Genomic DNA, 6,887 nt, shown 5'->3' on the forward strand with positions numbered 1-6,887 from the left:
TTACAGTGAAGGCAGTAATTCCTGGACCTCATCAGTAAGTTTCTCAGGTCATGCTATCTTACAACATGTAGTTTTATGTCATCTGCGTATCACAGATTATTAGCAGGATTTACTACAACCTAGATGTCGTGTTTTCCATTTAGTACAACTTTTTGGGTTATTTGTTCAGTACCACGGTGCACTGAGAAACTGCTGACATTTTCAGTGATTCTGTGTTGCTGTGATGCACAATGAACACCCATAGAGGCAACAAACAAGAAATAACACCACAGATTGCATTGAGTATAGATATGAAAAATGATTTTGTGGAAGTACTTAAAATGCTTTCCAGAAAATATGGCCATTACCCATTCCAAGAAAATATCTCCCAAAAAAGTCAATCTAACAATAGCGCCAATGAAAAATATGAGTTAATATGTTTGTATCTTTACAACATGAATGTCTCCCTCAGTCAAGTACCTACTCATGCCATTTGCTTATTTTGAGTTTCAAAACTCTACATGTTTCACTGTCACAACTGGTATTAATTGAGATGTTATGATAAAGAAAGAGGAATTAACTCTCTAGAGAATATGCAGAGAAATGAGAAAACATGTTGGAATAAGTGTCCACTATTAATTGGGGGTTTTAATGAAATCAGAATTTCTTAACACTCTCTATGCTTTCTGTGTCCCAACAGTTTCTCTGATCTTCGACTTAAGGACCTTGATTTCTACATAAATGAAGGCCAATCCCAGAGAAGAGGAGGACATTAGACTTTCTCTTTTCGGTTTCTGAAAAAGATTGGAGATTTCTCTACATTTTTTCTTTTTTCTGCTGTGGTTTCTAACATCCAGATCACCCTTCGATTTCCAGGTTAAATATTAACATTTGGTGAAAAACATCACACTATGAGCAGAGTTCTCTATGAAATACATAACCAGCCCATAATTTCTGATTTTGTTTTGGATATTCTTTGGCCTGATGATTATGTCTCTCTAGTAGTATGAAGAGATTCCCAAAATGGTTTGGCATAAAAGAGAATTGAATTAGCTGTCATCATTGATTATTTTGGATGTCCTGTGACAGGTGTAGCATCAGTATTTGGACCCAGGAGTGATGAAACCCTCACAGAAAATCTCTTTAAAATTTACTGTCTCAGATAATTACATATTTCTGGAGCTGGATATAACAAAAGCTGCAGGAGAGATGAGAGTAGTAGTTATCAATATGTTTTAGTAGAAGATAACAATTACCTATCTCAATTGAGTTACCTCTCAAGCTCGAAAAGAATGTCCACAAGGAGTTCTCCAAGTAGCTGAGCTCAATTACCACTGAGGGGAGGGACAGCTGTCCATTGCTGTGAGGGGATCAGTGAGAGGACTCAGTGCCATCCCATTCACAACCTTCCCTTCAATAATGGCATGGGTCTATAGGGATCACATGGGCTGCACAAAGCACAGGAGTCAGGCTCTGGGGAAAGTGCAGTGGGGGAGGCATGGGAAAAAGGAGCTTCTTGCTGGTACTTAGGGCTTCCTTTCCCTCCAAATTATTTGCTCCAAGAATCCTCTCTTCCTTAATATTTTGAACAAAACCCCACATCAATTGCAATACCCAGTCATTTATATGTTGTATGCATGAACACAATGAAATATATGCATGTATGCATACATGACCATTGTGGTGTAGTGTTACTCATTTACCTGATGTGATCTGAAAGCTCAGGAGTTCAAAACCACCCAGCTGTTCCATAGGAGACAAGCAGGGCGTTCTGCTCCCATAAAGAGTTTGAGTTTCAGAAATGCGCAGGGGCGATTCTACCCCGTGCTACAGGGTCACGACATGTCTCCATTGACTGGGTGGTAGTGAGTGAGTGTGAGTTATGCATACATTGATATATTTGTATAGTATTTGTATCATTAACACGAGTTTAATGATTTTCATGTCCTGGATGGCTGTACTGGATTGAATGAAAATGAAATCACAAGACAACAAAACATGGAATACAATAGAAAAGAATTTAGGGGGCATTCTCAGCATATTTGTATAATACAAAAATAAAACTCTGAAATGGGTTAGCTCCATTTCCAGTTAATGAATCTAGAAAAAGATGACTATGCATACACCACAGCATAGGTAGCAGGGGGAAGACAATAAATAAAGGAAGCTAAATAAATAAAATAGCAGGAACACAGTAAGTAAGCCAATTTATATGAAAACTGACTATTTGAGAAGATGAAATAAAGCGATGAAGATCCAGGTTTCCTGATCATGACAAAAGAAAGGGGAGCGGAATCTCCCAGATCAGAAACAAGAGAGATGAACCCATTCTGCGTGGTTTCTGGACATATGTTATTTTTTAAAAAAAACTTATTTTATTGGGGGCTCATACAGCTCTTACCACAATCCATCCATCTATCCAATGTGTCAAGCACATTTGTACGCTTCTTGCCATTATCATTTTCAAAACATTGTCTTGATCCTCATTTTTCCCCTTTGTCCCACACCCTCCCTCCCTCCCAAACCCTTGATAATTGTAAATTATTATTATTTTTTCATGTCATACATTGACTGATGTCAGGACATGTTTATGAACAACTTTATGTCCATAGTTTAAAAATATCACTGAAATATGGACATTTCTTGGAAAGCAAGAAAACCAGTAATATTTCCACACAAGAAACAGATAATAGAACTATTCATGATCATGAAGTGAATCCACATTTTAAGGGGAATGAGAGAAAATGCACTGTGAGCTCTCACACCACAACGTTTGGTGTTTGTGTAATATAAAATTTACAAACTGAAAACTACTTTTTAAAAATTGATAATGCATAGCAGTTAAAACAATGCTTGATAAAGAATCTGTTTAAGAGCTCTGTTGTCCTTTGAGAATGCATATGTTTCTCTGAGTCTGAGGGAGAACTCATGTCCATATTCTTTACTCATCTGCCTCTAAATATCAGGGGACATGCAAATGCAGCTCTCTGCCTGCTGATAAATCGGCCACAACCCCTGATGTGGGAGATCCACGAGGACATTGCCAGTCACTGGGGTCTCTGATGTTCCATCTTGTGCCCAGGAGCTAGTACAGAGACATAATGAATTTTGCACCAACGTTGGCTTTCATTTTGGCCATTTTACATGGTAATCACTGTAGGCCCTGCTTTGTGTGTGTATTATTATGTGTGTATTTGCTGGTATGTGTGTTGTCTAATCACAGTGCCTCTGTGTTTGCAGGTTACCAGTGTGAGGTTCAACTGGTGGAGTCTGGGGGCGATCTGATAAATCCTGGTGGGTCCCTGAGACTCTCCTGTGCAGCCTCTGGATTCACCTTCAGTAACTTCTGGATGACCTGGGTCCACCAGGCTCCAGGGAAGGGCTTACAGTGGGTCTCAACTATTACTAATAGTGGTGATACATATTACATAGACTCCGTGAAGAGCCGATTCACCGTCTCCAGAGACAACTCCAAGAACACACTCTATCTTCAAATGGACAGCCTGAAAGCGGAGGACATGGCCATGTATTACTGTGCAGGGAGCACAGTGAGGAGAAGTCAGTGAAAGCCCAGAAAACAAACCTCCCTGCAGGGAAGAAACTGGTCTCCAGGGGGCGCTCAGGACCTACAGAGCACAGGACTCAGATCCAGGACAAGGTGCAGCTGGAGCTTCAAGGCTTCAAAGTGGTTTCCTGTGGGGACCTGCAAATTCTTTTAAATCTCGGTTTCTCTAGGAAATCCCTCTCTAATTTTAAAATAATAATTCTGTGCCTATTTTTGATATCTTTGAATTAAAAAGTTAACTTGTAACAGGAGAGTGTATTCTGTACAGCAACAAACCCCCTGTCCCTTTAGGACAAGAAATGACTCTGCCAGGGTTCCCTGCATCAGTGTTCTCATCACACTCAGGTAAATACTCTCCAATCAGATGCAGGGCTAATGGGAGCCTGGGTAAAGGAAACTATTAAGTGTTTGACTATTGGCTGAAAAATTAACAGTATATTCTTCCATCACACTATGTGAGGTATTCTGACAATCTTTTAGTCAAAATCTAGGCAACTGGTCTATTTTTTATGGAATTATTTATTCAAATGACAGTCTTCCGTGTGTGTGATTTTTATTTTTGTTTTTTCCTGTTTGGTTGTTTCTCCTAACCATGGTGGTCTAGTATTTTTGTGTGTGTATTTTCTGGAATCCTATCTGCAGACACATACACTCAGTAATTGTACTTTGCTAGCTGGGTCTACTATCTTGTATTGATCTATCCTTCAGAATCTTCAGCCCTTGATGGTGAAGACAGACACTAACTTATCTGTGTAAATTCAAGATTCAGAGAAATCTCTAGAGAGCCAAGCAGGATCATTCAATTGTTTATGTCAGATGCTGTATCTTCACCGTCACAGTCCCACAGGATGTCAGCTCACTGTTTGTGGTTTTGCCCTGTGGGTCCACAGGCATCCAGTTAATCAACTCACCCAATTTCTGGTGAGTTTCTTACTAATTTGTTGTATATCAGTAACTTTTCCAATATCTAGTGATATACAACCTTGCATAAGGAATTTCAGATATTTCAGTGTAAAGTTCAGAATAAAATGTAAGATTAAGGGTGAATAACTTTATTAACTATGACTTTCTGTATGAGAAATGTCTTCTTGTGTCAAAGGTAAATTGAGCAGACATAGCAGTGTAGTTGTCAAAGAAAAGTTATTCCTTTCCCGTGACTCACAAAATCCATTCTTATTTACAGCAAACAATGGATTGGAGCCACCTTTGGCTGAAATTGCTGCGATTGCTAGAGTTAGCTGATTTTCAAACTTTTGAATATCTAATAATGTTCCCATAATCTAATGCAGATAATGTGTATATGACACATTTTCAATTACCTTGGATTTGTTCTGAGTGTCTTATACATAATAGCTCCCTAAGAGTAGAAGACCACTGTCTTTATTCCTAAAGTCATCCTAAATCCTAAGCAATGTCTACCTCCTCAACCATCTTCCTCATCATTTTCTGTAGCCTGGAAAAACTGGACCTTGGTCTTGATGAATGGAGAAGTCATGGACAGGAATGTGTTCTCTGAGGAAAATAGTCAACATTCTTATCCCAGATTAAACCCCTTTTAACTTTATTACAAAGGTCCCACTCACATAAAATCTCCACATACTCCATAGAGTCTCGTGATGTATTTATTTAAATATAGGTCTTACTCACTTTGGATAATGAACCTGGGAATCATGGGCCACATTTCCAAGAATACGTCCCTTTCTTCCCCTTCTTGTGGGCAGCTTTCATAGTTGAATAGTTCAAGGATTGAAAGATGAAGCTTTTTTGGATGCTTTATCTGAGCACCTGCCTCCCTGTCTCCAGGTATAGCTAGAGGCGTTGGACCAAGATTTGTTAAACTCACAGACATTATGCCTCACCTGTTCTCTTAAATCAGCTATGAGTCAGTTTACTATGGAGTGGTGAGAGCACAGACTATGTTCCTGCTCTGATGTACACAAGACCCCTTTTAATAGTTAAATGCATTGAATGCTGAGCTCCATTGATGCCCAGGTCAATGACATGCGTTACTGTGAAAGGAGATCCAGAGAAATAAGTGTGACTCCAGAACTACAGTTTAAAAAGGCGGTCTGATAATGCACTCCATTATCTTCTTGTCTGTGTATTTCTTGTTTTTCTTGAACATATTTTACATTATTGTCTAGAAGTGGTGTTTACTTTTATATTATAATTGTCTCCAAAAATAAATCCCCACTTTGTTTTTCTTTTTATTAGGTCATCTGTATGGTCATACTTGGTTGGAGTTTCATATTTTACTTTATAGTACCCATCTCTGTGTCAAGTGTGAATGCCATGTTGATGTTGTATAAGTTATGACCCTTTTCTTACTCTTTTGTATTACTCACAACTTTTTGTGGACGGGTGGACATGTTCAATATGACCATACATGTCAGCATATTGTGTTATGTATGATGTTTTCCCTTGTTTTAATAACCTAACTCCTGTAGACTTTTATTTTCAAGGTTTGTGAAAATATAGTCAGGGTACCATTTGCAGTTAACTATGTAAAGTTCATCACATTACCTTATTTTTCATTCCCTTATTGCAAAAGGTTTTTATCAGTATTTTCTGCTGCACAGATCGAAGACTTCATGCTTAAACAAAGCAGAGAGGTGGTTCTGGATGTGATTTCACACTTGTTTGGCTGGTGCCAGTTAGGTGTAGATTTTTATGAATGTACTCCTAGTCTTCCAGTTATTTTGTTCTGCTTAGATTTAGGAGAGGTAGGTCTGGATACATTTGGGCAGTGCTACCATAGCCACCATCAAGGGAAGAGAAGGACATGCATTTTTGTTTATTATTTACATCTTAATGGAATGTACTGCAATCAAACAAATGTTATCTTAAGTCTGTGCTCCTGGGAGAAACTATTCATTTTAACACAATAAACTTTAAAATATTTATTAAATGTTCTGGCTAACTTTCTATTATTTAATCATTTTATTGTGGGCTCGTAAAGCTCTTATCACAATCCATCCATCCATCCATTGTGTCAAGCACATTTGTACATTTTTTGTCATCATCATTCTCAAAACATTTGTTTTCTACCTGAGCCCTTGGTATCAGCTCCTGATTTCCCCCCCCTCCCACCCATCTCTGCCCTCCCTCATGAACACTTGATAATATAAAAATTATTATTATTTTGTCCTATCTTACACTGTCTGATGTTTCCTTTCACCTACTTTTCTCTTTCCATCCCTCAGAGAGGAGGTTATATGTAGATCCTTATAATTGGTTCCCCCTTTCCACCCCACCCTCCCTCCACCCTTCCGGTATCGCCATTCTCAGCACTGGTCCTGATGGGATCATCCGTCCTGGATTCCCTGTGTTTCCAGTTCCTATC

This window comes from Echinops telfairi, unplaced genomic scaffold (genome assembly GCF_000313985.2).
Source record: "Echinops telfairi isolate 266 unplaced genomic scaffold, ASM31398v2 ScPeMD7_7435;HRSCAF=8473, whole genome shotgun sequence".
In the NCBI taxonomy this organism is placed as follows: Eukaryota; Metazoa; Chordata; class Mammalia; order Afrosoricida; family Tenrecidae; genus Echinops; species Echinops telfairi.